The 16639-nt window shown below is 32.6% G+C and overlaps 1 protein-coding gene across 1 annotated transcript in view; it reads left to right on the forward strand.

The window, feature by feature from the left end:
- Positions 1 to 16639, forward strand: part of DACH2 (dachshund family transcription factor 2) — a 605734-nt gene that overhangs the window by 204872 nt on the left and 384223 nt on the right. The gene's annotated exons all lie outside the window — the stretch shown is intronic.

Consider the following 16639-nt stretch of genomic DNA (forward strand, 5'->3'; position numbering starts at 1 on the left):
CAGGACTGGGATGCCTAGTCTGTGGCTCAACCCGCTCACTCTCCAGAGTGTCCAACCATGCAGTCTCCCTTTTCTTTTGAGTCCCCTTCCGGGGTACAGGTCCTTACCTGATCTCTTTTCTTCCAGTCCTACTCGATCACATGTGTATCTTTCTTACAGTCTCAGTTTTACATGAGTCCTTCTGGTGGTTTCCAGTTAGTTTTCCAGGAGAATTGTTCCACATGTAGATGTATTTTTGTAGTGTTTGTGGGGGAGGTGAGCTCCATATCCTCTTAGTCTGCCAGCTTGATCACCCTCTCCACTTCACATTAATTTATTTTTGAAATTTGAACCAGCCTTGCGTACCTGGAATAAATCCCATTTGGTCTTGGTGTAAAATTATTTTTATACATTGTTGTATTTGATATGCTAATATTTTGTTGAGGATATTTGCATCTATGATTATGAGATTTAGTCTTTTTTTTTTTTTGTAATGTTTTTGTCTGGTTGTGATGTTAGGGTAATGCTGGCCTCTTAGAATGAGTTATAGAGTTATTTCCTCTGCTTCTATCCTCTGAAAGAAATACTGGAATATTTATATAATTTCTTCCTTAAATATTTGGTAGAATTCACCAGTGAACCCACCTCAGCCTGGTGCTTTCTATTTTGCAAGTTTATTAATTCTTGATCAATTTCTTTAATAGATGTAGCTCTATTCAGATTATCTATTTCTTTTTGTAAGAGATTTGCAGATTGTGTTTTTTAATGAATTGGTCTATTTCATACAAGTTATCAAAGTTATAGGCATAGAGTTGTTTATTATATTCCTTTATTATCCTTTTATTAAACTTTTAATGTCCATGATATCTGTAGTGATGTCTCCTCTTTCATTTCTCATATCAGTTAATTTGTGTCTTCTTTTTCCTTAGTTCACCTGGTTAGAGGCTTATTGATATTATTGAACTTTTCAAAGAGCCAACTTTTTATTTCGTTGATTTTCTCTATTGATTCAATCTCTTTCAATTTCTTTTGTTTCAACTTTACTTATAATTATTTTTTATGTTTTGCTTACATTAGTTTTAATTTGCTCTTTTTCTAGTTTCATAAAGTGGAAACTTAGATTATTGATTTTAAATCTTTACTTTTTAAAAATATATGCTTTCAGTGCTCTAAATTTCCCTCTGAACAATGCAGTCACTGCATCTCATGCATTTTGTTAAGTTGTATTTTCATTTTCATTCAGTTTAAAATATTTTTACATTTCTCTGGAGACTTCTTCATTGACACGTGTTATTTGGAAGCATGTTGTTTAATCTCTAAGTAGTTTGGAATTTTCCAGCTGTCTTTCTGTTATTGACTTCTACTTTAAATCCATTATGGTCTGAGAGCTGATATTGTATGATTTCTCTACTTTTAAATTTGTTAAGGTGTATTTTATGGCCCCAAATGTGGTCTATCTTGGTGAATCTTCTATGTGAGCTTGAGAAGAATGTGTATTCTGCTGTTGTTGGATGAAATAGTATATAGATGTTCATTATATCCAGTTGATTGATGGTGCTGTTGAGTTCAACTATGTACTTATTGATTTTCTGCCTGCAGGATCTGTCCATTTCTCATAAAGGGGTGTTGAGGTCTATGACTATAATAATGTATTCATTTATTTCTTATTGCAGTTCTATCAGTTTTTGCCTCACATATTTTGATACTCTGTTGTTAGGGTTAGGTACATACACATTAAGTATTATTATGTTTTCTTGGACAATTGACACTTTTATCATCTTGTAATGGCCCTCTTTATCACTAATAATTTTCCTTGCTCTGGAGTCTGTTCTGCCTGAAATTTATATAGCGACTCCACCTCTCTTTTGATTAGTGTTTGCATGGTATATCTTTCTCCATCTTTTTACTTTTAATCTATATATGTCTTTATATTTAAAGTACATTTCTTGTAGACAACATATAGTTGGGTCTTGTTCTTTGATTCACTGTGACAATCTCTTTTACTTGACATATTTTAGATCATTGACCTTTAAAGTGATTATTGATATAGTTGGATTAATATCTGCCATATTTGTAACTGTTTTCTGTTTGTTGTCCTTGTTATTTGTTCCTATTTTTGTCTTTCACCCTTCTTCTACATTCTCTGGTTTACATTGAGCACTTTATTTTTTTTATTTTTATTTTTTATAAATTTATTTATTTATTTTTGGCTCTGTTGGGTCTTTGTTGTGGCACGTGGGATTTCTCTAGTTGTGACGAGCAGGGGCTACTCTTTGTTGCAGTGTGCAGGCTTCTCCTTGCAGTGGCTTCTCTTGTTGTGGAGCACTGGCTCTGGGTGTGCGGGCATCAGTAGTTGTGGCACATGGGCTCAGTAGTTGTGGCCCTTGGGCTCTAGAGTGCAGGCTCAGTAGTTGTGGTGTGGTGCATGGGCTTAGTTGCTCTGCGGCATGTGGGATCTTCCCAGAGCAGGGATTGAACCCATGTCCCCTGCAATGGCCAGTGGATTCTTAACCACTGCGCCACCAGGGAAGTCTATGTTGAGCACTTTATATCATTTAATTTTCTCTCCTCTTTTGCAAATCAATTATACTTTTTTTTTTACATCATTTAGCAGTTGTTCTAGTGTAACGGAACATACATTTTAAACAAACCCAACTCTACTTTCAAATAACGTTATACTACTTCCTAGGTAGGGCAACTACCTTATAATAACAAAATATTTCTAATTCCTTCCTCCTGTCCCTTGTATTATTACTGTCATTCATTTCACTTATATATAAGCCATAGTCATTGAATGCATTGTTATTATTTTGAACAAACTTTTATCTATTAGCTAAATTAAGAATAAGAAGTGTTAAGGTTTTATATTACCTTCATTTATTCCTTCTCTAATACTTATCTTTTCTATATGTAGACTGAGTTTCTGACCTATATACTTTTCTTTCTTTCTGATTAACCTATTTTAACGTTTTTGCAAGCCAGGTATACTGGCAGCAAATTTCCTCAATTTTTGTTTGTCTGAGAAAGTCTATTTCTCCTTTACTTTTGAAGGATAATTTCACAGAATACCGAATTCTAGTTTGGTGGGTTTTTTCTTTCAACACTTCAAATATTTCACTTCACTCTCTGCTTGCTTGCTTGGCTTCTGAGCAGAAGTCAGATGTAACTCTTTGCTGTTCTACAGGCAAGTTTTTTTTTTTTTTAATCTGACTTATATCCAGGTATTTTTCTTAATCTCTGGTTTTCTGCAGTTTGAATATTATATGATATGTAGTCAAATGTAGTTATAATACCACTGTCTTCTGCCTCCCTATACCTATGGAATTGAATATGAGGATGAGAGCTTGAGAGTTTCAATAATTTATTCAGAATGCAGCCTTATGCTTATGGAAAAATGAGGAGGGAATAAGATGTCATCTCAGCAGCCTGTGGTACTCAAGGAATTCTGGGTCAGGAGAACAGATAGCAACTCTGTAAGTAACAGAAGTGGTCGGGATCAGAGTACTACATGGCCTGTTATCTCAGCCAGACTGTGAGAAAGCTTCGTGAGGCATGGCCTGTTACAGGATTAACTGTGCTTAGTTATGACTGATTGAGAGCAGCTAGACATTCAGGGGCAAGTTCACCTACATGCAAGAATCTCACAATCAGTTTAACTTACACTATTGTGTAAATTTAAGTGTAGGATGTACCTAAAGAAAACCTACTAAATTCAAGTTTACTTATTTACTAGTTAAAATTATCTATTGATCGCATGTGCTAGGTTTAGTTCTAGGCACAGAAATGTAATAATGAACAAAACAAAATTATATTTACATTATAGTTGAGGGAGACAAATGATAAATGAGTAAACAAATACCTTATAAGTCATATGAGATAAGTACAATGAGGAAAATAAGGCAGAGAAAACAAATGAAAATGTCTTAGGGATATTTTTTCAATTAGGTGGTTAGAGAAGGCTTTTCTGATGAGGTAGCATTTGAGCCTGAATAAAACGAGTGGCAAGCAACCTAAATATTGGGTAAGAATATTTTAGGCAGAGACAGCAGAAAGTACAAAGATTCTGAAGCTAACACCTTAAGGCTTAGTCTGGTGAGAGAAGGGTGAAAATTTTATACCCATTGGTGTTTGTTTGGGGGATGGCAGATCCCCAAAGTGGATTGTCCCCAGCAATACTTACCAATATGAAACTACACAGTGGTCAGTTTTAAATAAAACACCTCATTTCATTTAGTAATTATATTTTAGTCCATTTCAAATCGTTCCAGTAAATTTGATTGACAAATTACATGAAAGAGAAATTTTGGTTTTAGACTCTCTTTCTTATACATTGCTCTTTTTACTGTATCAGAGTCTAAACTTATAATTGAACTATCCAAACTCTTCTTACTTTTCAGGATATTTTATACTTTATGCTCTTTTTGTGTCATATTTTACATAATAAAGTTTTCATTAAAAAGCTAAATATTGGAAAAAGCTCCAAGTCAAAAAAGATTTTTCAATTTGACATTCATGATAGGATTTGTAAGTCTTTAAACAGGACTAGATTAAGACCCTGTGAGTAATGTGAAAGGGTAACACGCAATCTGGAAATAAAGCTGCTCACCCAGTCAGGGGCTGATAGAATGTGATTAATGAAGGAGATAATGGACTGAAGAAATATAGCAAAAAAGTACATTTGTCTTGGTTGTGGCCTGTTTTTTGATGCAAGCTAAAGAATACAGTTTTATTCCTGAGGGGAAACTAATAGTAGGTCGTCTTAGGACTTCTGATAGTGACGATATGGTCATGAAATAATACAGCTTTTTGGTTCTCAATTAATATTCAGCTTCTGTAAATAAGAGATATTTATTATAATGGGTTGTAGAATTTGGTTTCATGTTCAAGTCTGTACGAAAGAATTTGTAACAGAAAGAGCTAGATATAGTATAATTGGAAAAAATTATAAAGATTTCTTTGAAGATAAAGGGTTAAGCATGTGAGGCAAAATTTACTATATAGACACAGTACTTATTATATAAGGGCTTAAACAATTTTAAAGTAAAAGAAATAAGAGGGATGGTTTTAATCACAAATAATTGGTTTTAAGTCGTGTAAATATTCCAAAAATAAACATTTTTTTCACCTCAAACATGAAAGTAACATGCTATTTTGTTCTTCAGTTGTTTTATAACACGTTTTACCCTTAAAACTTGTTTCCCTAAGAAGCTTAAGTTGTAGATTGGAAGAGATATTTATAGAAGCTGTATAAACTTTTTATTTTAATTTCCTTTTTTTTACTGGGGTATAGTTGTTTTACAATGTTGTGTTAGTTTCTATTGTACAGCGAAGTGAATCAGCCATATGTATACATATATACCCTCTTTTTTGGATTTCCTTCCCCTTTAGGTCACCACAGAGCACTAAGAAGAGTACCCTGTGCTAATACAGCAGGTTCTCATTAGCTATCTATTTTATACATATTAGTGTATATATGTCAATCCCAATCTCCCAAATCATCCCACCCCACCTTTTCCCCCTTGGTGTCCATATGTTTGTTCTCTACTTCTGTGTCTCTAATTCTGCCTTGCAAACAGGTTCATCTGTACCATTTTTCTAGATTCCATATATAGGCATTAATATACGATATTTGTTTTACTCTTTCTGACTTACTTCATGCTGTACGACAGTCTCTATGTCCATCCACATTTCTGCAAATGACCCAGTTTCATTCCTTTTTATGGCTTTATCCACTCATCTGTGGATGGGCATTTAGTTTGCTTCTATGACCTGGCTATTGTAAATAGTATTGCTATGAATATTGGGGTGCATGTGTCTTTTTGAATTATGGATTTCTCTGGGTATATGCCCAGTAGTGGTGTTGCTGGGTCATATGGTAATTCTATTTTTAGTTTTTTAAAGAACCTCCATATTGTTCTCCATAGTAGCTATATCAATTTACATTCCCACCAACAATGCAAGAGGGTTCCCTTTTCTCCACACCCTCTCCAGCATTTATTGTTTGTAGATTTTTTGATGATGGCCATTCTGAACGGTGTGAGGTGATACCTTATTGTAGCTTTAGTTTGCATTTCTCTAATAATTAGTGATGTTTAGCATCTTTTCATGTGTTTGTTGGCCATCTGTGTGTCTTCTTTGGAGAAATGTCTATTTTGGTCTTCCACCTATTTTTGGATTCGGTAGTTTGTTTTTTTGATATTGAGTTGCATGAGCTGTTTGTATGTTTTGGAGATTAATCCCTTGTCCATTGATTAGTTTGCAAATATTTTCTCCCATTCTAAGGGTTGTCTTTTCATCTTTTTTATGGTTTCCACTTCTTAACACCATACACAAAAATAAACTCAAACTGGATTAAAGACTGGACACTATAAAAGTCTTAGAGGAAAACATAGGAAGAACACTCTTTGACATAAATCACAGCAAGATCTTTTTTGACCCACCACTTAGAGTAATGAAAATAAAAACTAAAATAAACAAATGGGACCTAAGGAAACTTAGAAGCTGTATAAACTCTTAAAGACCATTATAAGGCATCTGGATGCTTCTCAAAAATATTTATGAAAAGATTAATTATACTTTTGCAAGAATTTTAACTGTTTCTTTAAAATGCTTTCTGAGAGAATCCTTCAGTTATTTAAAAACAACCTTTGAGCACTCACTGTGTACCTGACACCATGTTGTAGGCTTTATATGTTTGCTCATTTGGATTCATGAGGATTCAAACATATTTTACTAACCTCTAAGTTTGTGTGACAAATTAATGTAGGATACAGATATATTTCACTGACTTTTAACTTACTAAACTTAACTTGTAAATATTAAAGATAATGAAAATGCCCTGGTTCATTCTTTGTAGTTTCTGCTTTCTTAGATAATGTTTAGTTTTACTTGGAATAAGAGTCTCCTAAATTTCATTTTAGCACATTTAATGATTAGAATTGCAACAGTTTTGTAATGAAAACATCTCTGACATGATAGTAAGTGTGCAGATCTGGTGCTATTAAGTAGCATACTTAGCTATTTCTAGTCCCAAAGTTAAGTTCCTTTACTCAAAAATTTTTTTGATAAAATAAAAATGCCATGCACAGGATAATGAATGTCTTTTTATATATAGGACTATAATAAGAAGCTGCCTTTGTATGATATTCATAATGTCCTCATTACTTACTCTTTACTCTAAAATTGTCCAGTGATTCTCAAAATGTGTTTGTGCAATTGAATTGCTAGTCAAGACTTAATTTGAAAATCAAGTTTGCTCCCCCTTCAATTTTAACAACTCAGAAACTTCTCCGTTTTTTTTTTCTTTTCAATCCACACATATGATTTTAATTGAGCATATTCATTACTTTGAAGACATTTATAGAATTATAATAGATCCTTCTTTTGATATGTAACTTTTAGTGTACCATTACTTTGATATAATTACTTTTTTTAAACATCTTTATTGGAGTATAATTGCCCTACAATGGTGTGTTCGTTTCTGCTTTATAAAAAAGTGAATCAACCATACATATACATATATCCCCATATCTCCTCCCTCTTGTGTCTCCCTCCCACTGTCCCTATCCCATCCCTCTAGGTGGTCACAAAGCACCGAGCTGATCTCCCTGTGCTATGTGGCTGCTTCCCACTAACTATCGATTTTACATTTGGTAGTGTATATATGTCCATGCCACTCTCTCACTTCGTCCCAGCTTACCCTTCCCCTGCTCCCGTACTCAAGTCCATTCTCTACGTCTGTGTGTTTATTCCTGTCCTGCCCCTAGGTACATCAGAACCATTTTTGTTTTTTAGATTCCATATATATGTATTAGCATACGGTATTTGTTTTTCTCTTTCTGAATTACTTCACTCTTTATGACAGCCTCTAGGTCCATCCACCTCACTACAAATAACTCAATTTCGTTTCTTTTTATGGCTGAGTAATATTCCATTGTATATATGTGCCACATCTTCTTTATCCATTCATCTGTCGATGGACACTTAGGTTGCTTCCATGTCCTGGCTATTGTAAATAGAGCTGCAATGAATATTTTGATACATGACTCTTTTTGAATTATGGTTTTCTCAGGGTATATGCCCAGTAGTGGGATTGCTGTGTCGTATGGCAGTTCCATTTTTAGTTTTTTAAGGAACCTCCATACTGTTCTCCATAGTGGCTGTATCAATTTACATTCCCACCAACAGTGCAAGAGTGTTCCCTTTTCTCCACACCCTCTCCAGCATTTACTGTTTGTAGATTTTTTGATGATGGCCATTCTGACGAGTGTGAGGTGATATCTCATTGTAGTTTTGACTTGCATTTCTCTAATGATTAGCGATGTTGAGCATCCTTTCATGTGTTTGTTGGCAAACTGTATATCTTCTTTGGAGGAATGTCTATTTAGGTCTTCTACCCATTTTTGCATTGGGTTGTTTGTTTTTTTGATGTTGAGCTGCATGAGCTGCTTGTAAATTTTGGAGATTAATCTTTTGTCAGTTGCTTCATTTGCAAATATTTTCTCCCATTCTGAGGGTTGTCTTTTGGTCTTGTTTATGGTTTCCTTTGCTGTGCAAAAGTTTTTAAGTTTCATTAGGTCCAATTTGTTTATCTGTGTTTTTATTTCCATTTCTCTAGGAGGTGGGTCAAAAAGGATGTTGCTGTGATTTATGTCATAGAGCGTTCTGACTATATTTTCCTGTAAGAGAGAAACTTCTCCCTTGATTTCATAACAAATGAAGAGCTGGTTACTTAAAAATAAAAGAGAATCAAAAGCTCAAAACCTCAGCCTACTGTCACATGAGTAAAACATGTTAGGGGTCATAGTGGTTTCTTAAAGAAAGAAACTTACAAAAAAGATATTTTGGCACTAAAATGTGTAACAATAATTTAGTAAATGTTATCAGAGGAGAAATTTAGCCTTTGAAATAGAAAAAGATTTTTTACATATCTCTATATACAATATTGTTTAATTACTATAAGATTACTAAATTTCAAACTGCTATGTGTAAACGAATTATGAATGCTATGTTTAAAATGTAAGCTTTCTCTGGACTTTCTTTTCATAAAGAATGCTTAGTGTACTCTAACCAATTATAGAATTGAATTCTATTATAATAGAGCTTATTTTTAAAACACATATGTGATTATATAACAGGTCAAATCTCATCTTTAGAAACATAACCAGTACATGTCTTAATATTGAATAAGTAGTATGCATTTAACTTTGCAAAATATTGTACTAAGCATTTATATTATTGGGTTCTAGCATGTATTGTTTACTATCTTAAATATAAGCATCTGAAATTTTTAGATTATAAATTATTCATTATCAGAGTGTATCCTTGTGTTACAGGCAACAAAACTCAGTGATCTGAAAGATTTTAAATTTTTCCTGAGAATTGATAGCAAAGGAAATATCTCAGCAAATATCGATAGATCATTAGGCAAGGAAACTTACAAGGGAGTCTAGAACAGTGCCACAATTTGGAATTATATTCTAAATTAGTAATTTTCAACAAATTCACATGTAAAATGAAAAAAAATGAGATCCATGATGTTAACAAAATCTTTATTGCCTACTCTCCCACCACAATGAGATATATAATTGCTAACATAACATGGCTTCATTACTGCTTGCCTACTAGAGCCTCAACCTCTAGACTTAGACTTACTTTATAAGTCTAAGTCAAAGTAATACCCATTTTTAATTTCATGAAAAAAACAAACAACAAAACTAGCCAGGTGCTTAAGGCAGCTGCTAGCTTAAAATTAAATTAAATGGTATCATATTGTAATTATTCATGCTAAAAAAATCTGTGAATTCCAGTGTAGCTTTTTACACTGAATTCCAGTGTAACCCTCTTGCACTTGAATGCCTCAATAATGTGTGAGGAATAATTTGTGTCATTTTTGTCATCATATACCATCCAATTCAAAATACAATATTCAAGTGTTTGAGGGAAGCACTTATTTGCATGAATGGATTAAGGACTCATATTTATTTAATAATTCTTTAGTGGATAAATTTTGAATGCTGTTAACTTACATGTAATATTTCTTAAAATGGGATCAATGCACAACCATTAAATCTAAGGAGCATTGAATTGAGATGGTTCTCTTTCCCACTCCCACCTCCTATGTTTGGAAGAAGAATGTTATGCAAATAAAAGTATGGGAGAAAGGGATTTTTTTTGCTTTCTTTACTTATTGCTAGAAAAGCTTAGTGGTATTTTCAAAGTGATATTACCCCTCAGAAAAGGAGTAATGCATCTTTAAAAGCTAAACTACATCTTCTTTACTTTTATCAAATTCTCTATAAATCTTTCATGACAGTTTATTTAACAAAGTGTCATTGAAACTGTATAGATGATTGATGTGACCCATGTAAGATCAACATGAAATGTTTGTAAATGTCAGCAAAATGTGGCCATCTAAAAGCATATAACGATGGAGTTTCTGTGAAAGTGAAAAACAAACAGAAAAATGTTTATCTTATTCTTTACTTTCTGGTATGCAATTACAAATTCATAGAAGAAGTATTTGATTTTCCTTGGAGTTCATGTCATCAGAGGTCTAATTTGCTTTTGACATTTACCCTTTCAAAGCTTTGGTCTCTTATTCATTGGATAAGTTTTCTCTATCATGTATGAAAAAATAATATAGACTCAGAACTTCTTAGCAAAAAGATAATTATTTTGGAATGTATTAGCATGACCTTGACCAAAAACCTTTATGTACAGATTATGGGAGGCTATCCACACAGAAATGTCATTGAAGAGATCCCATCTATATGTGTAGGCAAAAAAGTGTTGTTCATTTTCTATTTAATTGAAAAACATTTATGATATAAAAACAAATGTTATAAGATAGAGAATGAAAGAGAAGGAAAATAACAGATTAAACTATAAATATATGAGTACCTCAGTAGCTCACCCTGACTTGAATAGTTTCTTTATATTTCTCATAGATGTATATTTGTATAAAACAAACATTATCCTTAGAATAAATTCCTTCCTTGGGAGTGATGTTTTGGTTGTTATATTTTTGCATTATATTGACACAAAAGCAGAATGAATAGAGTGAAATTAATGCAGATGATGAATGGGAAATGAACAGTAGAGAATACAAAACTGAAATTTGAAAATCAGTTGTCATCGTGAGATTTTTCCATTGAAATGAGAGCATTTCTGCAGGAGGGGGATTGTACATGTATTGTTCACCTAATTAATACATTCTTCACTCCTTTTGGCAAATAAATTCACAAGTCCACAATACAATGAAGAATTGCAGAATGTCTATTCATCATTATAAGCTGTTTCCTATCATAATGGTTTTGAATGATTTTGTATATATATATGTATTTATATTATATGTTTTTTATATATATGTATTTATACATTTGTAAATTTTGTATATATGTATTTATACATTTATAAGTATATATACATATATACTTGCATAGTATATATTTTTAAATGGTATATGGATGTCTTGCTCATTCTGTAGAGCGGGTTGGAAATGCTTGGTAATGTTACAGCAGAACCATGATTAACTGAAAAACAACTACTTTAAATACTCAATTAAACAAATTTCTCTGGGGAGTTGTACTTAACTTTGAGGAGAATATGGCAAGATAAGGCAATTCAAGAAGTATCTTGGCATCAGTACACATTTCATTTCAATTTTATTTGCTCTCTGCATCTCTATGGCACAATGTTTAGTTATGTTCAGAGTGATGACCCTAAGCTATAGCAAGATCTCTGGTCATCTGAGAAAGATTCCATTTTATTTATAAGCTTGTATTTGCAAAAGTAGGAAATTGTTCTAACATTTCTAAAGATATTAAACTATAGGACTTTAAGCATAATTTAAAGTCATTTTGCACAGATTCAGCAAAGCTCTATGACATACTAACTATAATATTCCATTCCCTGAACAATTCTGTTAATTATTATACTTTGAAAAACATGTTAACTATCTTTAAGCCTATTATATGTGTATGATTTTATTTTCATGTATATGATAATATTCAAAGAACTGTACTGGACATTATAGGAGTATATGGAGACACATGTTTTTCCTGCTTGCCCCTTGAATCTAATATGAGAAATAATTCATGTATTTCTGTATTGATTAAATAAAAGGTAAGAAGTGTAAATGCCTTAAGACAGGTATAGATAAAGATAGAGAATAGCGTGGCCTCAGAAGGATGAATGGCTTTTAGCTGCTAAGAATAGGAAGGCTTACAATGAATAAGAATGACTGAAAGTCAAAGTGTCAATAAGAAAAGAAATATATATTATTAAGAAAAGAACAGAGCTGAGCTCAGTATTATGCTTTTTCTTGACTCCTAAATTTCTACAAATCATAATTCAAAACTAAACAATTTTTATAAATTTACATTACTGTTTTTCTCTGAAAGAAAAAGTATGGATAGTTTTTCTTCCATGACAATATTTGATTTTTTACTCTAGTGAAAATATAAAATTTGAAATATACTACAGCTTTAAATTCAGAGAAAGAGAGACAAATAACAAAATATTTGATAATGTCATAAAGTTCAACTTAATCAAAATGCACAAATGAGAATTTTTGGTATATTTGGAACTCTTCTATCCTTTCAGAAAAGAGGTATGGACAGAGATTTGCATGTCCAAAAAAGAGGTGAGCTATATTTGCTTCCTTTGCAAACCCTCTGTCTTGATACTGTCAGGGATACTTGCATGTTCCCAACAGCTCCGTTTTGAAAGGAACCTGTGGTGTCCATCAGATCATGCTTAAATGCATGGAGCACCCAAGACTATGGCTTTGAATTTGTGACATTCTTGACTAGCAGAATACACATCCAGATACCATAGTTTCTGACAGATATCTGTAGGTTCTTTGAAGTAAAGGGCACCAGATCCAATGAAACTGGCCATAATTTTGACAACCTGGAAGAGATGTGTACATAATGTTGTGGGATATCACGTTGATGCCTTAAGTCTTCTGTGCCCTGACTTGATTCCTACAAGCTTTAAAAAGGTGGTTTAGAGTATTTGTTACTTCAAAAAAGAATTACCTACTTTTAATCTCAATACATAGATAGATTGCTTTAATATATTCATTTTCAATGCTTTTTCAGAATGAATGACCTGAAGAGCTTTGCAGTTGGGGCTCTCTGTATAGTAAACACAAAAATGGGATAATGCATTTGTTTTCCCTATATGTTACTGATTTCCTATACTATGACCTTTGAAGACCTTGATAAATTCATTTTATTTTGCCAATTTGGGGCAAGGAAGCTGGAGGTGTTAAAGACTGTGCTATATGGTTCCCCATGGCTGCACAATCTAAATGCAAATCTAACATTGCAGATGAAAGTAGTAGGCTACATGGATAAGTTGTTGAATGGTAGAAGTGGGGTTGGTACTTTATAGTGATAGACAGAATATGGTTGGTGAGGCTTCTTCAAGCTCATAAAGCTATTTTACATGTTGGGGTAACTGGCTTCAAATACCTAACCTTGTAATTTAGAAAATGTTCTAAGAGTGAAATCATGGTGTCAGCAGAAATGATGCTGAACTCTCTTTTCTTTTTTCCTAAGTAATATCTTATTGTTTCTTGGTATCAGCAACCAGAAGTGATTAGAAAGTTCCAATTCTGCTTAAGAATGAAAGATGTGAAAGAATTACCAGAGCAAGCCTTGGTTACTGCATTCTTATTTGGACAGTATTTTCAATCTAGAAATATATAGTAACTGTCAGTGGTTATGAGTCAAGTTCATTTGTGCTTGAATAATAAAATAGAATATAAGCAGAACACCATGAAATATATAGAGCTGCATGTTTACATTTTGGTGTTAGAGTATTGCTGACTACAGTAATGTTCTAAGTACTTGGATGTCATTTAGGGAGCTCTCCTCTTCATTTGCCTACATTTGTAACTTTGTAAGCTATTGCCCATTTTATTTATCTTATTATTTTCTTGTTATCATTTATTGGAATGCCATTTATCATTTGTCCTTATTCCATTTTTAACTGAGCATGTCTTCACTTACTTATTTAATTCTAACTCCTTCTTTTAAGATGTCAGGGACTCTCTTCATTATGTCAATTGAAAGCTAGTGGGCATATTACCAATTCTTTTTTGAGCTTTTTGCTATGAACTCATCTCATTTCTAGTTAAGGCATCTGTAAAATACCACTCTATATGCTGATTCCAAGCTTGTTACTCCTAGAAATTAATGCACCCACCGAACAAGGTTAGGGAGTGTGTCTTGTCATCATGTTAAAGACTTGTATTCAAAATACAACAAAACCCAAAAGACAGTTAAAATGTGATATTGTCTAATATGTTGGAAGTTAAAGACTTAGCTGTTTATTTAGCCTGCGTGGCTTAGGAAGGGAAGGGTAGGGACAAAGCGATAAGGATCAGCAGTTGGAAGAAGACATATTTAATGTCCTCCATTTTAACCCCCAGTCCGCAGTAAGCCTCACAAAGATAACATTGTTGGTAGAAGAGATGTGACAATACATTTTTAGGGAGTTACCTGTGGAAAATTAAAGTGGATTAAATCATTAAGTCATTCAATAAACATTTATTAAGTGTTTACCATGTGCCATGAATTCTACTAGGCTCTGGTGATGTGGAAATGTATATACACACATATATACATATTTTATGCATGCACCTATGTTTTTGTGTAAAGTTTCCAAGTTCTACTAGATTGATAATGAGTGCTAACCAATGGTAAATATTAATAATTCAATAAGCATTTGCTATATCAAATTGAATGAATTGAGATTGTTATTGCCTTATTCTCCAACTTTGAAAATGGGAACTTAACAGTGTTTCCTACCGAAATTCTGCCTCTTTCTATCCTGACAGATGCTCTCAGTAAGTTAGATATTTCATTGATATTCTACTGTGGCACTGTTAATCTTATTTTGATTGAAACAACATTCTGGACAGCAAAATTGATGGGTGCTTATGGTGAGGCTGTTGCAAAAAAGTAGTAAGAAGGTTTCATATTTAGGTGTGCCTGGGGCAAGAATTATGACCTTCTTTAAAGTTATAATTTAGAAAATATTCTGCTTATTGTGCTTCTTTTAGCACAGTATGGATTATCAATATATGTATTTAAGGATTTTTAATATCTATATTTTGATTGACATACCTTTTGTCATTTTCAATGATTTTCTTGCCTAAACAACATATAGAGTTTCACAGTGGACAGGACATTTATCTTTCTTGTTAGGTGATACCTTTTCCAACACAGAAGTCGCACTGCCAGCCATATGTCATATAATAGCATCATCAGATTCTTGAAGACAACTATCATGTAGCATATTTGTTGCACAAGTTAATTTTAGGACAGTTTTGTTAGATAGAAAATATAAAGAGGAAGTAAAATAAAAATTAATACAATGTGGAAGATATTATGCTTAACTTAAAATACACATTATATGTCAAAAGATAAGAGATATTTTTGCACAGTGCTATAATTTAGTCATTAGTCTAGCTCTTTGCTATTATCTAAAATAAGGATTTGAACTAAACTAAATTATGATCTAAAAATGCAGTAAGCCTTACTAATTGGTGGAATCCAAACCTCCAAATTATTATCATTATTATTTTTACTAAACCACAAGCTGAGCTAAATTTTTTTTTAATCCAATGACTCAGTTAGAACTGGAAATGAATTTATAGATTTTTCTATAACTATTGAACTAGAACAAAACCAGTATATCAAAATAGCCTCTAAACGGAGCAGATATCTCATTCAGTTCACTCATTCCTAGTATAAAATATTTTTATACTATACCTATCTTAATATGTTTAAAAATAAACTTAGAACACTGACAACCTTGTAAGTTTTGCCACTTTAATATTTTATTTATAGTGATTGTTTGCGAGACTTTTTTTCCCTCTTTATTTCTGGCTTAAAATACCTTTTAATTCACTAGTTAGTTTTAATTAATGTTTAGAATAATGAGTAACTTAGGATGGAGTGTTCTATATCTGGTAAAATGTCAGCCTTGTTATTTGGATTTATGCCAGTTTTATTTATTAACAAAACTTGAATTCTCTTTGGTTTGAATTCTGCTATGATTTTTCACCTGGGAAACATTTTCCTCCCTATATGAAATAAGGATTTTACCACAGTAAGCATAGGAAATGAAGAACTATTTTCTAATCATTCAATAAGACATTATTCAGTATTAGGTCTGTGTCCATCTGAAGAAATAAAGTTGTGGGGGTATAGTCTTTTTTTTTCCTGAAAGAAGGGAGAAATATTTCTTGGAAAGAGACAGATGGCAGCATGATACATTATTCTTCACTTAGGGAGAGATAGTGTAATAAGACAACTTTCAGTTGTAAATAGCAGTTATGATTTAAGTAAAGACCTGTTTTTGTCCTGTAAGGCAAAAACATTATAATAGTAAATGATCACTAACTGTTCAGATATAATCACCTTATGTTGTACGTGTCCCCACTACACTGCATTATTTAAAATAACATATTTCAGACATTATTTAATTAGTTGAATTGTTACAATGAATAATTAGTTATTCTAAAAATCTGTCCATATAGATTTTTTCTGACAGCTTCTTGATCATAATTAAAACCCATGTAGGTTTTGCAGCATTTAGAGATGGAGGATTTGAAGAAAGCTTGTAAAACTAACAAACACTG

Source organism: Balaenoptera musculus, chromosome X, assembly GCF_009873245.2.
Source record: "Balaenoptera musculus isolate JJ_BM4_2016_0621 chromosome X, mBalMus1.pri.v3, whole genome shotgun sequence".
Taxonomy (NCBI): Eukaryota; Metazoa; Chordata; class Mammalia; order Artiodactyla; family Balaenopteridae; genus Balaenoptera; species Balaenoptera musculus.